The sequence below is a fragment of the Dipodomys ordii genome, unplaced genomic scaffold, assembly GCF_000151885.1.
Source record: "Dipodomys ordii isolate 6190 unplaced genomic scaffold, Dord_2.0 Scaffold20, whole genome shotgun sequence".
NCBI classification, from domain to species: domain Eukaryota; kingdom Metazoa; phylum Chordata; class Mammalia; order Rodentia; family Heteromyidae; genus Dipodomys; species Dipodomys ordii.
This window is the reverse complement of record NW_012267236.1, coordinates 4,408,312-4,427,000: the sequence shown is the minus strand read 5'-3', so window position 1 is coordinate 4,427,000 and position 18,689 is coordinate 4,408,312. Positions and strand designations below refer to the sequence as shown.

Below are 18,689 nucleotides of genomic sequence, written 5' to 3'. Positions count from 1 at the left end.
ATGGCTGGACAAGCATTTAGGAAGTTCCTTCCTCTGTCTGACCGATTGTTGGTCGAAAGGAGTGCAGCTGAAATTGTAACCAAAAGAGGCATTATGCTTCCAGAAAAGTCTCAAGGAAAAGTATTGCAAGCCATAGTAGTGGCCGTGGGATCAGGCTCTAACAGAAAGGGTGGAGAGATTCAGCCAGTTAGTGTGAAAGTGGGTGATAAAGTTCTTCTCCCAGAATATGGAGGCACCAAAGTAGTTCTAGATGACAAGGATTATTTCTTATTAAGGGATGGTGACATTCTTGGGAAGTATGTAGAGTGAATACATCACTAAAATGGCTTCGTGTGAAGCTACCCATTCCATGGAAGTTCTGAGATCTTTCATCATATAAATAATTTCCATATCTCCCTCTTATAATAAACTGATGGTAACTAAACTAATGATATCCACTGTCTCTAAAGTTTAATTTCACTGTTCTGTTATAAACATTTCCAAGTAAAACATGTAAATTAAAAAAAATACTGATGAAGATGTGGCAGAATAGGAGCGCTTAGGCACTGCTGGCGGGAATGTAATCTAGTGCAACCACTATGGAAATCAGTAAGGAGATTCCTTAAAAATCTAAAAGTAAACCCACTTTGTTACCTCCTCTATACCATTCTTGGGCATATATCCAAAGACAGTAAATCAATATACAAGAAACATACCTGCAGCTCTATTTGCAACAACCAAACTTCAAGAAATTAGCCAAGATGCCAATCAACTGTGTGTGTGATCAGTTTATACAGCATATTTATACAGTATATAAGTGTATAGATGCATAGATATATGCATCTATGATTTATGTCACCACTCTCCCAGCCTCAAGCAGCACACTATGGAGAGAGATTGTTGATGCATACATATACTGTATAAGTATATAATATATACTTACATATGTGCACACACATACGAAAAGTGGGGAGGAATGGGAATATGGTGGTAAACCAGTGAATTTATTCAGAGTGCACAGAAATATTATAATAAGATCCCTTCATTATAAATGCATGCTAATACAAAAATAAAATGATACGATTAAAAGTGCTTGGAAACAAACAAAACTGAACTTTAAACAATACATATGTTAAATGCAGTAGATGCCAAAGGCAATAGATTGGTTGGTTTGCTTTCTTTCTGCTCAGCCAATCTTCTGTCCCTTGTCTTACCTGGAGGCATCTAACCCATTTTAATTTGCTTTCAGGGGGCTGTAATGCAATTTGAACTTGGGACCTTGTGCTTTATGCAGCCATTCTACCCCCTGAGCCACATAGTCTGCAAACTTCTGAGCCTCTTTCTGGGAGTGCTGTCTGCAGCCTCAGTCCACAGAGGCTGAGCAGGCAAGAGGGTGTGGCTTTTTTCCTGGCTGCAGGTCTGGCCAGCACTAGGAATGAGATCTGGTGGTCTGGATCCCATCAAGCTATGCCAGACCAGCCTACAGTCTGAAACTATAGGGTTCCTCTTCACACTGGGTTTATTGGGGTAGTCTTAATGTTGAGATTTAATACAAAGTCTAATGCTTACTTCCCTCCTTGACCCATGAATGAACAGTCTCTCTCCATAGTGTGCTGCTTGAGGCTGGGAGAGTGGTGACTTAAATCATAGAAGGCCGTCATTCCTATCTACCCTCTCCAGTGTATACTTACTTAGCTCTATGCAATGCCCAGCTGTTATTATCTCTCCAGTGGTTTTCAGTGGTGATGGCGATTCATAAAGACTTGCATTCAAATGGATGTTTTCTTCAGGAGGACAAACATGAGGAAAGTCCCATCCTATCATCTCTCTGATATCAGTTTCTCTCTGTGACTTTTCAAAACATACAGAGAGGCAAATAAATTAAAGAACATTTCCTAAACTGGACAGCCTTTACATGCTTTTAATGATGTAATAAATCCTGAGATCTGAGCTGTATTGATGGAACTCTGTGATCTGGGGACAAGCCAACTCTTACTTATATTACATTATATCAACTTACCCCCACTTTTCTAAGGGACATATTGGCTCGTGGTGTGAACTACATTGATGCGTGAGTCTCAAAGTCCACAGAAAAGTCAGATAAGCCCCAAGGACTACTCAAATCAGCCTTTTCCTTTCTGGAACCACACTTTCAAGAAATCATAAGTTATTAGAAGAGTAATTACTTGGCTGTGCCACGAGTTAATGTCTTTATTTCTGGAAAGGTAAGCTCCCTCAGGGCCAAGTGCTCCCTGGAGGAAGTTAATTCAGAAAAGACTTGAGATCATTCCCTGAAGTCTAACACTAGCCAACAGCTATGGAGCCTTTCTCATTTTTTGAGCTAGTACCCTGCCTTCATTTTCCTCACTGTCAATTTTATTTGAAATGGAAAGAATAACTTTTGCTTATAATGTTTTTTAACTAAGACTGATTTCACTCCTGTATTCATTCCATTGTAGATGAAAGATCTCTTTTGGTTTTTACTTACTATTGCTTTCTTCTTTTGTGAAGACTTCCTGTTAATGTCTGTTCATAATCCAACTATGAAGAACTCATTACACATACGGATGAAAGGTTTTACTGTTCCTTCAGAGCATCATTGCCCAACACCAAAGTCCACATTGTACCATATGTCCATATTATAACTAGTCTTAATAGTAGCTCCTAACACCTGAATAGTATTCCACGGACTTTGATTTGATTTGAACCTTGAACTTAATAGCCTTGTGAGATGAATAGGGAAGTTGTTATTATCTTTTTCCCTTTCTAGACAAAGAAAATGAGGAACAGAGAGGTGGATTTAGTGATGACTGCCAGCTTTGACCTCAGCCTCTATCTTTCCAATAAAGAAATTATCTCTTCACTAATAAAACCAAGATTTTTTTAGGATAGACCTCGCGATCTGTCTCAGTCTCCTTGAAATCCAGCGTACTAATTGGTCAAGTACCCTGGTACCTAGCACAGAGCAGGGGCTATAAGAAGTATCAATAAATCCTTCCATATTTTCTAAACAGAATATGTCCGTTCTATTAACTTTCCCTTACCAGAGCCTTTAAATTTTACTTTCTGTAAACTGCAAGCTTAAAAAACTCAACTCTTATTTTCCTATATAGATGATCTAAAAAGGGAGAGATTCAAAACATAAAGCCTGGTCCTATACTATAGACAGTAAAATCTCAGAAGCAAATTTAATCCCATTTTCATTTGTCTGCACAATCCTTCTGTGTTTTCATAATATTTTTTTTTGTCAGTCATGGGGCTTGAACTCTGGGTCTAGGTGCTGTCCCTCAGCTCTTCAGCTCAAGGCAAGCATTCTACCACTTGAGCCACAGCACCACTCCAGTTTTCTGGTGTTTAATTGGAGATAAGAGCCTCACAGACTTTCCTGCCCAGGCTGGCTTTGAATCGTGATCCTCAGATCTCAGTCCCCTGAGTAGCTAGGATTACAGGCATGAGGTACCAGTACCTGGCTTGATAATATCTTTTTTATAAATAAGCTGTGTTTATAATCTCAACAAATTGTATAATTCCAGGAACATGTGATGACAATGTAAGCTTGGTGACAATTGGATAGATAATAATTTCTCCCCATCCACACACACGCACACACACACACACACACACACACACACACACACACACACATCTGAACTGCTCTCACATAATTAAGAAAGAAGAGTTCTTACATCTTTGCTCATACTCAAACAATCAATTCACATGTACCTTGTAGACAAAACTGGGCAATGAGCAAACAGTGGAAAAAATATTTGCACAACTGTTACACCACCCCCCTTCCACTCCCTTTAGTATTGTCTGAAACGTTATATAACGAACATACTTATATACCTTTTGTGTGTGTAAGACAGCTTCCAGCACCCAATAAAAGTGTGAAACAGTTGTCTAGCTGTCTACCAAATAGCCATGACCTTTTTCTCTAATGAAAAGCTCTGCTAAGAAACCACCCCACAGCAAAGAGCTGCATTCCCCATATGCCTTATATCTGGATGAAGCCATACAGTGGAGTTCTGAGGAGTTTAATCAAAGTGATGTGCACAATGCTCAGACTCCCATTCTTTCTATTCCGTTGTCTGACATTAAGGTCAATGCCCAGGGTGACCTTGGAACCCATACATAGACAGGAAATCTTCTACTCTTCTCAGTGTTAAAGGAGTATAATAGCTTATCACATCCCTCCTACTCCCATATTGTTCATCTGACTTTATAGAATCAAGAAATAAACTTAAGCTGGGTGTAATCTTAGCTATTCAAGAGGCTGAAATCTGAGGTTTGAAGTTCAAAGCCAGCCCAGGCAACAAAGCCTTTGAGACTCTTCTCTCCAATTAACCACAAAAATAAGCCAGAAATGGAGCTATGGCTTAAGTGGTAGAGTGTTAGCCTTGAGAGAAAGTGCTAAGGAATGGTCCCCAGGCCTCAAGTTCAAGCCTCAGTATCAACAAAAGATAATTAGCTAATTAATTGAGTCATAACTTATATTTAACTGCTGTGGTACGTAGCTTTCTCTGTTACAGCATTACATTCCCTAATGCAATAACTTCCACAAGGACAGAGATGGGTTCCTGTTTTGCTCAGCACAAAACCCTGCCTGGATTTGGGAGACACACTGCAGTAGTCCCTCCCCCATACTTATCCCCAGTTTCACTTTCCATAGTTTCCATTAGTCACAGCCAATCATACTCTGAAGACAGTAAATGGAAAATTCCAGAAGTAAACAATTCATAAGTTTGAATTGCCAGCCATTTTAACCGATGTGATGCAATTTGGACTGTGTTCCACCCATCCCAGCTTGAGATGGCTATTTGTCCAGCGCATCCACACTGTGGGTCCACAGCTTCACCTTGCTGGAGTCCAAGTACCCCTCACTTTACTTAACGATGGTCACAAAGCACAAGACAGTTGGTGCTGGAAGTTGAGCTGAGTTATGCCAAAGAGAAGTTAGCAGGTGAAGTGAAAAGGTACATACACATAGAAGGAAAAATAAAAAACATGGCATATATCAGATTTAGTATTTCTCATAGCTTCATGCATCCATCAGAGTTCTTGAAACACATCCCATTCATATCATAGGACTATTGTGATCCTATTGTATTTATTTAGAAAATATGAATGAATGAATGAATGACAGTAACAATAGAATTAGGTTTAGGTAAAAGCAAGAAAATATAGCTTGGACATCTGGCTTGCTCATATGCAAAACTGCCTAAAAGCTCTTGAATAAAACATTTGTCTTGTTTTTAGAAATTAGGCCTTTTGTGTTCTCATCCCCACAGGTTGTGTTAAGGGTGGGTGGGATCCATTTAACTGCTACACAAGGCAGTATTCTCACATCTATTTAATGGTCAGCTTTAATGAGACTGTGCATCAGGCATTATACTGAGCACTAATTAAAGATTGAAGGATTAAAGAAGACCAAGATGGTTTTAAGGAATATGATTATTATGTCATGCATTATCTAATGCATGATTCCCTAGGCCACCATTGCAAAAATAGAATCCAAAGCTCTGAACTACTATCACCACTCCTCACATAGGCATACAAGAGTACAAACTTGATTGATAAATTGATATATTTTAAATAACTTTCACACAAACACTGGAGAGCTTCCTTCAAATGTCTTTGGGCTTACTTCCAAGTTTATTAGGAAAGTTGTAGGTTTTTTTAATTCTTAGAGACCATAGTCTTTGAGCAGTCAGTTTAAGGGTTTAGGGCTCAGAAGATCACTTGCTGTTCCTATTCTATATCAGTTCTTCTACTCTCTACAGGAACATAGCATTGTTCTTGCTATTTGATTTATTTTTTTCTTTTTTAAAAGGAAGAAGCTAATCAGGAGGCTGAGATCTGAGAACTGTGGTTTGAAGCCAGCCCAGGCAGGAAAATCAGTGAGACTTTTATCTCCAATTAACCAGCAAGGAGCTGGAAGTGGAGCTTTAGCTCAAGTGATAGAGTGCTCAGGGACAGTCCACAGGCCCTGAGTTCAAGCCCCAGGACCAACACAAAAGAAGGTGGAGGAAGAGGAAGAGGAGGAGGAGGAGGAGGAGGAACAAGAGGAGGAGGAGAAAGAGGAGGAGGAGCAAGAGGAGGAGGAGAAGAAGAAAAGGAGAAAAAGAAGAAAAGGAGAAGAAGGAGGAGGAAGAGGGGGAGGAGCAAGGGGAGGAGGAGGAAGAAGAAGAAGAAGAACCTTCTTTCCTGAAAAAACAGGTGCACTGTTTATAAACATGTAGCTACCCAGAGAACAGTAATCAGAGACTTCTGAGAAGCAGTTTTGCCTGGTGGCTTAGAGGTTTCCTGGATCATGGAGGGAACATGAACCTGTGTGAGGAAGGTGCTAACTCTCCCTATGTGGCATCTGGAGCCTGACAAAGGGATGAATAGATAAAACTAATCTAATCCGAGAAGAAGGAAAGCAGAGGCTGAAGGAGTAAATGGAGAGGGGTAATCCAAAGGGTGGTGCACACAGAATGGCAGCCATGGGCACCTCCAGGACTGCCCCACAGCCTCAATCAGGCGTCTAGCCCTGTGACGCTCTGCCCTCTTCTGTCTTGCTTGGGTAGCCAGACCATAATAATTAATAATCCTTACTGAATTTGGCAGGTATAATTTTGTAGTTTTGATTTCTATCAGTATTTTCACTTTATCAAACTTCACCCACTCTTTAGCTCTATCTTTATATTGTCATTCTTCTAAGACTCTCCTATAGAAGTAGGAACTGGAATGACAAGAATCTGGGTGCGGGGTTGAATCACAACCCCAGTGGCCATGTGTGGGAAGCCAGAGAAGTGACAGCTCCAAGGAATACTCAAGGCACCTTGCCTGCAGGCTAAATGGAAACACTTCAGTCATGGATCTCTAAGCATATTGTGAACTGGTTCCAAAGATAGATATTTGGGTATCTGTTTATAACCAAAATCTTGGCATACTCCCCATTCTTTTGCTATGAACAGAGGGCCTCATTTAACTGGTCTAGAGAATTTTGGAACCAAATATTGCATTGATAAAAAGCCATGGAAACTGATGTAAGGTAGAAGAGGAGGAACTCAGATGACATCCAAGAATCTGCATCTCTCTGTATACTAGCTTTGACAAGCTCTGCTCTTACCTGTAAAACTGCAAAGACATCCTTTTTATTCACTGGATTCTCAAGATCATGCCCAGTGCCCACACTGCTCTCCTGAGTGGCCCATTCACACAGCGTGTAGCCAAACAGCGTAGAGATCCAACCCACAGTAGATTTGAAACAAGTGCTGTGGCTCAAGTGGCAGAGCCTTGCCTTGAGCTAAGAGCTGAGGGACAGTGCCCAGGCCCAGAGTTCAAGCCTCGCGACCAACAAAAGAAAAAAGAAAAGAACTGGAAATGCATTAGGGTAGAAGGAAACCCGCAGTGTTCAAAAACCAGCAAACAACCCATAGCAAAAGTCCAGGAACAAGGAAGCATATTCCAGAGAAAGGGAGGGCAGAAGGAGGGAAGGGAAAAAGGAAGGAAGGGTCATCAGAACTGCTAGTTTGTGGTAAACAAGACTTCTCAGAAAATGGCAAATGGTATGCCAGTTATTCATGGTTTAGACCTCTGTCACGGGAAAGGTTGCTGAAAACTTGCTTATGAGTAGCAATTCTGAATGGGTTCGGACCAAAAGCTTGCTGAAGGAATGAGAGTGAGGGAAATGGGTGAATGGAAATTAGAAAGAGGCAAGAAAAGAGCTTTCCTGCCAGGGAGATTTGTCTGGGCAGAGGTATAAAGGAAGTCAAGTGATTTAAAACAGGTAAGGCCAGGAAAAAGGAAGGGTAGCTGGCTTTCCTGTCCACCTCTGTGGCCTTCTAGTCTCCAGGTGGTGTGATGTTGGCTTGCCTCCACTCCAGGTCAGGTGGGTTGGCTCTGGCAGAAAGAGGGCATTAAGAATGGGAGCCTGCCTAGCCTGCTCCTCTTCAGGAAAACTCTAAAATCAGACAATCTCTTCCCACTTCCTGCTGGAGTAGAGCAGCCCTTCCTCCTCCCAAAGCTCTCTGTTTCCCTTTGTCCCACACCAAGTCCCTTGACTTAGCTGTACTCACTGGTACATTGTATGGGAGGCATGACTCTCTCTACTGGGTATTTGTATAAGTAGCTAAAAAGATCTACTCATAGTCAACTCATGAAGATATGTTCCGTTCCCCAGGGACTAAGACTAGTACAGAAGGATCAGATACCAACATCAAGAAGCAGTGATTGTCCTAACCTCAATTACAGACTCATTTTCCCATGCATGGCACCTGCCTTCTCCCTTACTGGAGGGAGTCTGGAGCTCCAGCTTCATCCTGCCAGTGTCCACTGAAAGGAAAAGAAACACTGGGAGTGGAATGAGAAGACTCTTCTGAACAAAGCCTAACAGAATTCAGTTATGTCCTTCAGATTCCCTCCAGGAGCTTTCTCAAGCTACCACAGGCCTGACATGCCCGGCAGAGCCACCAGCCAAGGATTCATCACCCACGGGAGCTTTAGACCAGCTTTGGAACCGATCTGGCAGTGGGATCAGGAGGTATGGTCATTGCTCCAGCATGTCCCCTAATTACGGTGTCTTTGCTGGTTTAGGAAGGCCACAATTCCTCTTGGGAAGTGTCGTGGGAGAGAGAAGCACTGCAGCCTGCTTTATTCCCCTTCAAGCACCTTGGTGCTCGTACCCTGGACAATGCCATGGGTATCTGAGGAGCCTGCCTAAAAAAATGGTGACCAGTCGGGGAGCTCTGGAGCCTTATGCATCCCAAACTTCCTACGTCAGCCCAAAGCTTGGATTTGCTGAGACAGCTGGAATCAGAGAAACTACAGCCATAAGAAAACCAAGATTGCAATTTTGATTCTCAATTCTTTTCTTTTTTTGGGGGGGGGTCCAGTCGTGGGGCCTGAACTCTGGGCCTGGGCACTGTCCCTCAGCTCTTCAGCTCAAGGCTAGCACTCTACCACTTGAGCAACAGTGCCACTTCCGGCTTTTTTTCTTTTTGCTTACGTGGTGCTGAGTAATCGAACCCAGGGCCTCATGCATGCAAGACAAATGCTCTACCACTGAGCCACCTTCCTAGCCCTGATTCTCAATTCTTGCCCCATCACATTTGTAAGAAATAATTTGTGTCACATCCTCCCCCTAGAAGATTGGCAAGGGGAAAAAATGTCTTAGTATCAAGCCAGCAAAGGGTTTTCAAGGAAAAAGATCCTAGGAGTAAGAATTAGAGAGAGAACTCTGAGAGATAGTCAGTGGCCTGTGTGTTCTCATTTACTAGCACTCAGTATGAAAGGGCAGTGTGGGGAAGGAAGCATAGAATTCTGAATAATTATTGGATGGCTCCATTGGAGAGTAAAGGCAGAAATGCTAAGAATAGACCAAGCCTCCCAGCAAAAAGGGATCTAGAGTAGAAGTGAGCACCTGGCTTTGTGGAGAGGGAGAAGAAACATTTCTTCTGAGGTACAGGAGATGAGGTCAAAACTTGGGTGGTGATGCCACCAGGTGTTTGGATTTGCTAATGGAAAGAAACAGAGTTTCTATCCTAGAGCTGGAAAGGGGAGGTGAGAGGTACTTTTTGCTTTTAATTAAAATCAGGAAAAGTTTCCAGCTGTGAGAATTCCAGAATGGGATAAGCACAGGTATCAAAGTAGCGAATATACAGATCTTGCCTGAAGGGAGTAAAAGAGCTGTCTCAGCAGTGTTGCAAGGGCAAGGTAGACTTTCTGTTTAGATTTGGAACTCCTGAGCTAGAGTTAAGACTGGTTGTCACAGGCAACAGTGGCTTATACCTGTAATCCTAGCTACTTAAAAGACTGAGATTTGAGGATCAAAGGTCAAAGCCAGCCCTGGCAGGAAAGTCCTTGAGACTCTTATTTCCGATTAACCACCAATAAGCTGAAAATGGAGTTGTGGCCCCAGTGGTAGAGTGCTAGTTTTGAGTTAAAAACCTCAGTGACAGTACCCAGGCCCTGAATTTCAAGCACCAGGACAGCCATCAAAAAAAAAAAAAAAAAGACTGGTTATCATAAGAGAGAAAAGTCCTGTCAATCTACCCAGGTGTAGAGCTGTTGATTCCCAAACCTTTAGCTGCATACTGGCAAATAAGACAGACAGACATCACTACCTGCCCCCCCCACACACACACATACAAGGCAGGTGGCATCTAGGTATATGTGGAGTTGGGTTGTAATAGGTAAACGCGATGGAAGAGTCATTAGAGAGGAGAGCTTCTTGAGGCCAAGGAGATGTATTTCAAGAGCAGGATGACTTAGGAGCTGGCACAATGACAAGTAGCAGAGTTAATTTTTTAATATAATTATACTGTTATTATTCTTTTTGGACAATGTCACCCTTCCCTTGCTTTCCTCCAAGTTGTTAATTCTTAATTCACACACCACTGATGCACATCCTAAGTGTACTGTAAAAGATTTTTAATGAAAGTACACACCTATCTAACCACCATCATTTCTATCATTCCAGAAAGCTCTCCAATGCCTTTTTTAGATCAGTCATGGGGCTTGAACTCAGGGACTGCGCACTGCCCCCGAGCTTTTTTGCTCAAGGATAGTGTTCTTCCACTTTGAGCTACAGTGACACTTCCAGTTTCCTAGTGGTTAATTGGAGCCTCATGGACTTTCCTGCCCAGGCTGGCTTTGAACTGTGATTCTCAGATCTCAGCCTCCTGAGTAGCTAGGATTCCAGGTGTGAGCCACCAGCACCCACCGTCTCCAATGCCTCTTTTCAATCACTTCTCAAGTTTACCAACATGAGTCCCAATTATGCAAAAGTATAAAATTGGTTTAAAAAAATGCAAACAACCCAAAAGCTAGGCTTTGTGGAAAAACCTTTGTTCTCTATACATCCACAAAGTTCTGTGCTTATCAATGAATGTTACTGAAATTTGATGGCAAGTTTATCAGCAATTATTAGCTCAAAACTTTTTACAAAGTAACAGATAATAGTAAGTGCTATCAATGGTTGAGTACTTACACCAAGTATTATATTAGAAGCTTCATGTATATATGTCATATTATCATCAACAGTTTGCATCCTGCTTTATAGATGAGTCGATTGAAATTAAATTACTATTACTGTTCAAGAGACAACACTCTATTCTCTACCTCACACACACACACACACACACACACACACAAAGTCCAAATAGCAAATAACTAAGTTATACCATCTTATAGTAGAATGCTATAAGTAAAAGAAGCTGAGCAAAATTATGAAGCACTAAGTTCAAGCCCTGGTAGTGGCATACATGTGAAATAAAAACTTTACCATCTATTCTTGATGAATTTGTCATTTCTCCTGGTAATTCTAAATATCTTACCAATGCTCATTTTGTTTTTTGAACTATGTTGAGGTATCTTCCAGATGATTTCAGTTTGTTTAATGTTATACAGGGATCTCTTTGCTCCTAAAAATGCTTTTTATTTTAAAAAGACTATTTTAATTGAAATTAATATCTTGTCACTAGTGTTGTTTTGTTTAGGGTTTTTGTGTTTTATCTTTTTGTACTCTTTTTATTGTTGCTTAAACTTCTTTTTTTTTTTTAGGTCCAGTCGTGGGGCCTGAACTCTGGGCCTGGGCGCTGTCCCTCAGCTCAGCTCAAGGCTAGCACTCTACCACTTGAGCCACAGCGCCACTTCCGGCTTTTTTCTTTTTGCTTATGTGGTGCTGAGGAATGGAACCCAGGGCCTCAGGCATGCAAGGCAAGTGCTCTACCACTGAGCCACCTTCCCAGCCCTGCTTAAACTTCTTTTAGGAATATTTTTGGGAAGATCACATGGCAAAAATTTCCATTACCATGGTTAAATCTGTTTCTTGCTTAAGTATCATATTTAACTCATTTACATTTATTGTTAAAATATTTGGGCTTATTCCCACAATTTAACTTTGTGTTGTTTTCTTATGCTTCTTTCATTCTTCATTTTTAAAATTATTCAGTTTGTGGCATATTTGCTTTCTCATTTCATGTTTTTTCTTTTCTGGTTTGGAAGTTTTGCACAAATTTCACTTCTTCCTATGATTGTCTTTGAATGTTACCAATCACAGGACGGGTAGAGATTGAAATTATGCTTTGTTTTAATTTAAAGATGTTATTCTCTCCTGGAAATGCTAAACATCCAACTTTCATAAGAGCAACCTGTCAAAAAGCTGGTATACAAGAGGCAAAAGAAGAGGATAACTATCAAGCAATGTTTTTATAGGTGTAAAGTGTGTGCAAATTTCAAATATCTAGACTTTAACTTTTTTTTACCAGTCCTGGGGTTTGTAGTCAGGGCCTGGGCACTGTCCCTGAGCTTCTTTATGCTCAAGGCTAGTGCTCTACCACTTGAATGAGCCACAGAGCCACTTCTGGTATTTTCTAAATAGTTTATTGGAGTTAAGAGTCTCACAGACTTTCCTGCCAGAGCTGGCTCTGAACTGCGATCCTCAGATCTCAGCCTCTTGAGTAGCTAGGATTACAGGGATGAGCCACCAGTGCCTGACTGATTTCAACATTTTTATGAGATCAAAATTATTAGCTTGCCAAGAAAAAAAGAAAAATTATTTGTTCCAGGAAAAAAAATGATTTTTTAGACTGGTAGAAACTTGTATGCTAGCCAAAGCTCTGTTTTTCCAGAAAGTGGAAATAATCTGTCCAAAATATTGATCTGTGGGTATCAGACACATTATGAGATATTTACAAGGGACATCTAAGCATGAATAATAACTACTAGGCATAGGGTTCTGTGCAATGATTCATATCTGTAATCCCAGCTACTTGAAAGGCAGATGGGAGATCATGGTTTGAGGCCAGCTCCAGCAAATAATTAATGAGACTCCCTGCTCCCCATCTCAATTAGTAAGCCAGGTGTGATCTGACACACACATCATCCCAGCTACGTGGGAGTACATCCAGGGATGAAAACATTGCCTTCATGATCAACAAATCCAAACAACTTCTTTTCAAGTAGTCAGCTTTTTACTTAGGGTCTCTGCATTCGAATTACAAAGCACAAAACAATTATCTATTATATTGGCTAATCACAAAGTCCATTCAGAATACCTACAGAAAAGTGAGTTTCCAAAATTCATGAAGAAAACCACCCATTGCTTTCAGAACCATTAAGGGAAAAGAAGATCCCTAAATCCAAACACATGTATGAAAGGCTGGGTTATAGTAGACTGAGCAACCCCTGTCAGGGAGCCCCGAACTGCCTTGCTTACTTGCTCCTTTCAGCAGGAAGTAGCCAGAGCAGTCATCATCCCCTAAAAGCAGTTAGAGTGATATCTGAGAGGGTTAACCCAGTTATTTGAACCCGTTAGGCAGTGAGGGATAGAAGGCAACTGGGACAAAGGCCCACATGGCAGGAGACACAGAGAAAACATAAAGCACCCTTTTTGTTCCTGCCTGGAGCTTCAGGTTCCAAGTTGGGCACATGTGCTTAGATCAGACACAAAAGCAAAAGGTAAGACCTCTAACATCCACCTAGGATAGGAGGGGTCCAGCCTGACAGAAACTTACATCCAATTCGGCAGTGAGTGACTGATGCTTAACAAATCAAACCAAAGATACATCCCCAAGAGGGAGGGGATTAAGGGCCAAATATCTAGTGGGGAACAGATAAGCAAGTCAGCTTCTAGTTTCCCTCAAGGGTGACTATTAGCAAAATGAGCTCCCTTCTCGTAGTTTATTACACTCCTTCCCCTCTCCACAGTCTAGCATGCTCCCTTCCTAGGCAACACCAGGCCCACGTAGTAAAGGCAGTAAATAATCAGCCTCCAACCCCATTTACCTTGGGATGGCACTTCTCTGGGGCAGCTACCACCATAGAAGGCAACAAGAGCCCCTTGGAGTGACCTTCATGTCTGGGCAGCTGCAGGGCCCCTTATCTACCATTTGGACAGCAGCCATAAATCCTAGTCCGCCATGATGAAGCCCCTGGCCCTCACGTCCACACCAGGGTCTCTGCCTCCTAGCTCCTCCTAGCCCCTCCTAACCCCCCTAGGTTATATAAGTCACCCAGACAATAGCCGGTGCTGCTTCTCATTCCTCCCTTGTGAGAAGAGGTCTTGCCGGCAATAAGCTCTTCTTTATTCTCTGTACCTGGATGTCTGTGTGGTTTTCTGGCAAAGTCCAAATAATCTAACAGTGACAGGGAAATCTTCTCTCCACTTGGGGAGTCTTCTGATTTTACTTTCTTTCAAATAAACTTATTCTGTTTATCTTTTTTTAAAGAAAAAAAGCCTGGATTAAACAAAATTAGATAATTTCCAATGTAGGCCTTCCCAGAGACTTTCTATGGTTAAGGTGATTAATCCCTAGTTAATCCAAACCACAGAATCGTATATCCATGAGTATGCTCTTGAGAATATAACTAAAATACATTTTTTGCAACTAACACAATATAAGCTTTTTTATTCTGGTAAACTCTACATGACCTAAAATTTAGTATTTTAACTATTTTTTAAACAAATTAGTCAGTGGCCTCAGGCTCATGTGCACTGTCAGGAAATCATTGTGATCGTCCTTCTCCAGAACTTTATCTCTTGCAAAATGGACATGCTCTACCCATTCAATCATCACTCTCTGTTCCTTCCTCCTCCTCCTCCCAGGCCCTCAGCCTTCTTTCTACTTTCTGCCTCTATGAATTTGCCTACTCTGCTCATCTTATCTAAGAGGAATCATACCCCATTCACACCCTCAAGGTCCAGGCTTGCAGCAGGTATCAGCATTTGCTTCCTTTCTCTGGTGAATCTTTCACTCTAATATCGTATTTTGGTTGATGGAAATTTGAGTTGCTTTACCTATTGAGGAAAATGCTGCTATGATTCACTAAGTTTTATTTCCTATTTTAAAAAATCATGCCACTTCTATTTCTGAAGTTAAAACGCACTTGAAAGCTTTCCTTTTGTCTACAAAGTCCTTTCTAATAAATAATAATATTTGACTGTAGCAAAGTGACCATGACTCACATCTCTAATACTTGCTCCTCAGGAGGCTGGAGTATGGAGGACTATGGCTCAAAGCCAGCTGAGGGCAGAAATGTTTACTAGATTTCATCTCTAAAATAGCCAGCAAAAAGCAAAGCTGGAGCTGTGGCTCAAGTGGCAAAGAGCTATCCTAGTAGGTTGGATACCAGAGTTCAAACCCACTACTGAAAGAAAAAAGAATTTGTGGCTCTGGGGCACTTAAAAGCTTTAGAATTCTAAGCTAGGTGCCAGTGGTTTACACTTATAATCCTAGCTACTCAAAAAGCTGAGATCTGAGCAGTGAAATTCAAAGCCAGCCCAGGCAGAAAAATCTGTGAGACTCTTACCCCTAATCACAAAAAGCCGTAAGTAAAGTTGTGTTTCAAATGGTAGTGGCCAGCCTTGAACACAAAAGTTCAGGGATAGTGCGCAGGCCCAGAGTTTAAGCCCCAGGACTGGCAAAAAAAAAAATTTCTAGTGTCAAATACACCAGTCCACCCTTTCAGGGGAAGCATCTGGAAGCCACAAAACTTCCAGAGAACACACATAGTTCTTCAACTATTCATATTCTCCCCACTCAGCTTTGCCCTCTTTTATAACTAGGAATTGTTTATAACCTGAGTGAGTTGCCACAGAAGCTTCAAGTAGGCATCAGACAGGAAGCTGGGTAACTGGAGCTTATGGGTCTGATTTTTTTTCAATTGGAAGAAAATTTTCTCCTTTACAAAAGAAAGGCCTTTCATCAAAGTCTACAATCAACATTAGGATGGAGTTTTGTTTTTCTCCATCAAAATTCTTTTAAGACTTCAGAACAACAGAGTTCAGGTATTTCTGATTTCTTTTAAAGATGAAGAAATGTGAATTAACCTCAAGATGTGTACATTGGGATCACAAGGAATAGAGTAGTTAGAAGACCCCATTACCCGGTCAAACTTTGTGGGGTGAGAGAGTCTAAGAAACAGTAGAGGAAAAGCTATCACCTTCAATTCTGGAAAGCTAAGTTAGGATCACCTTTCAAGAGGACAAGAGGAATATAATGAGACAGAAATATCTGCTCCCTGTGCATAAGGCAATGTTGTGAATTATATTCTCATGTATTGACATCTGCTCCATGAAGCCAGATCTTAGCATTCTTTACTGATGGATAGTGACTACCTAAAACTCTTCAGCTTTCAGATTTGAATAAATCTGACCTTTCAGATTTCAATCAAAGTGGATCCAACTAGCTAGATCCATGTGGATCTAAGATTGCTGAAAATCCCTAGAAACATGGTATTCCTGGACATTGCTTGATCGAAATCTCTACTTTCATAGAATTCCTATACTAAAAAAAAAAGAACTCTTGTACTCCTCTGTATCTTCCCTTTTGCAGCTTATTATATCTGCTACCTCACATAAATCCACACCTGAAGTAGAGTATACTTTTCCTTGTACTTCCAAAGCATCAGTTAAGTAGTAGATGTGATGTGTAGGTTTTATGGAGAATCTTGGAACACTAGTGAGGAGGTCACAGCCCTGACAAACCTGCAGATTTGGAAGTTCTCACCACCATCCCTTTCTGTGTTTCATACATCTTGCTAGGTTCCTCATTCCTAGCACACCTTCTCCCTAATCCCTAGATCATTTTTCTGGCTTTAGTCGATGGCGTGAGGTAGAAAGGACAGAGCAGTGTCTTCACTTTAAATTGCCCTTGCTTTCATCATTTGTGCAGAATGGTTTTTAATCTTTGATACCAAGCAACCCAGTAAATTCCCCAAGGTTACTCCTGAATGCCAAAAAAAAAAAAAAAAAAAAGCACAAGATGCCGTGTAAAATACAATCCCTCATCTAACAGTTTCCCCTTTGGTTCAATATAAAGGCTGACCTTTGCTCTGCGATTGCACTTTTTGAAAGATAGTGAGAGTTAGACAGAAATGAGAACAAAGTCCTGTTTGAGGAGCAAACTCTCCTGATTGGCTCTCTTGTTGGCAGATTAGCTAAGGAGGTATAATCTATGGTCCCATAGCAGTCCCACCCCCATCTATCTGCCCTTCCACGTTTAGAGCCAGAAGGGAAGTGTTCTCCTTAGAAGCAGGACAAGGAGGAGTGGATAGACTCTACTTTGGTGAGTCCATTCCAGCACTGTCCATGGAGGAAGGATGTAAGAGCCTTGATTTGTCTGCTCCAGGAACACATTCTCCTGTATTGTGGCCCTTCCTTTGCTTTCACTGCCCACTCACTGAACGGCCTTAGGAAAAGTGAGTGGAACATAATCAAGAGAAGTGTTAGTCAGGTTAACACTTGGATGTGGTCTACTTGGCTGTACATATAAATTGTTGTTAAATATTAAACCAATATTTTGATTTCATAAATTTTCCTCTTCAGCACTCAGTCAGCATGCGTCAGTATGCCAGCTCTGCCACACGTAGGATATTTACCTGCATTTGATCTTCTTGGCAGTATGAATAAAGTATTGTAAAATATTAAACCAACGTGTTCATTTCATGAATCCTTCTCTTCAGAACCCCGTCAGCATGAGTCCGTATCCCAGCCCCATCACATGTAAGATGCATTTGGTCTTCTGAGCAGTACTTATTAGTGATTGTAAAATGTCAAACCAACATTTGGTTTCATAAATCCTTCTCTTCAGAACAGTTAGCATGATCAGTATCCCAGCCCACTTAGTCCTAGGATATTTGGTACCAAAATGGAAAAATCAAGGTCTGAACCTAGGTCCTCAGTGCATTTACCAGGTTAAATTCCACATGGCACTGTGAAGCTTCTTCACAGTGAGAAACCCGGCCTTGTTCAGGCAACACTCCTCTTACCTTTCTGTGGGTCCCTTCTTCAGTGCATGAAATAGGAACTACTTTGAGGATTTCATTCAGGAAGGGATTAAATTCCAAGACTCTGGCCTTTTCAAGTTCACCAAAAGGGCTTAAGGATCAGATTCCAGACAGGCCCTCCTGGAATCATCAAATCCCCAGAGAAAAACAACTAGTTGACCATGGGAGTGACTCAATTTAAATCTGTCACTGTCATTATAGAAGCAAAAACCACTGCCCTGCCAACTGATTCTCTCACTCGGGAACCTGGAGACTAGATACTCCAATCTGTAATTAATTAGAAGTCATATCAAGCAGCTGTGAACAGCATCACTCCTTGTCTGTCCCTCAGAATACTAGAGAGTGAACTCTAAAACCATGGGTAAGAATACCACATGTTTCTACAACTTCCTTCATAGGAAAAGAACCTCTATTTTACCTTTAACTTTTCTTTAGATTTTATACAAGTGGCAAATTTTACAATTAGAAAAGCCAATTTTACATCTTGAACTCTAAAAAGTCGAAGAAAGGTACTTTTTAGTCTTCTAGCTTTTTCAACAATAAGAACACTGAGATGAAATCATTGTGACCCAATTCACAGCATCCAGGAGAGATGAAAGCACGCTTGTTTTTACAGATGCTCTTTCCCAGAGTTAAAAGGGAACAGGCAAGTCCATACCTAAAAAGCAGAAAAAACTGGAATTCTTTGTACTCTGCCACTCTTAGGCTCACATACAAGGGCAATTTGTTTTCAAAATGACCTTATTGGTGCCACCAGTAGTTCAGACCTGTAATCCTAATCCTGGCTGTAAACCAGCCCAGGCAGGAAAGCCCATGAGACTCTTATCTCCAATAAACTACTCAGAAAAAGCCAGAAGTGGTGTTGTGGCTCAGGTGGTACAGTATAATTCTTGAGCACAAAGAAGCTCAGGGACAGCAACCAGGCCAGGATTTCA

At 41.2% G+C, this 18,689-nt stretch overlaps 1 pseudogene; it reads left to right on the top strand.

The window, feature by feature from the left end:
* Positions 1–15,226, top strand: LOC105983666 (annotated as a pseudogene).
* Positions 15,227–18,689: the final 3,463 nt, after the last annotated feature.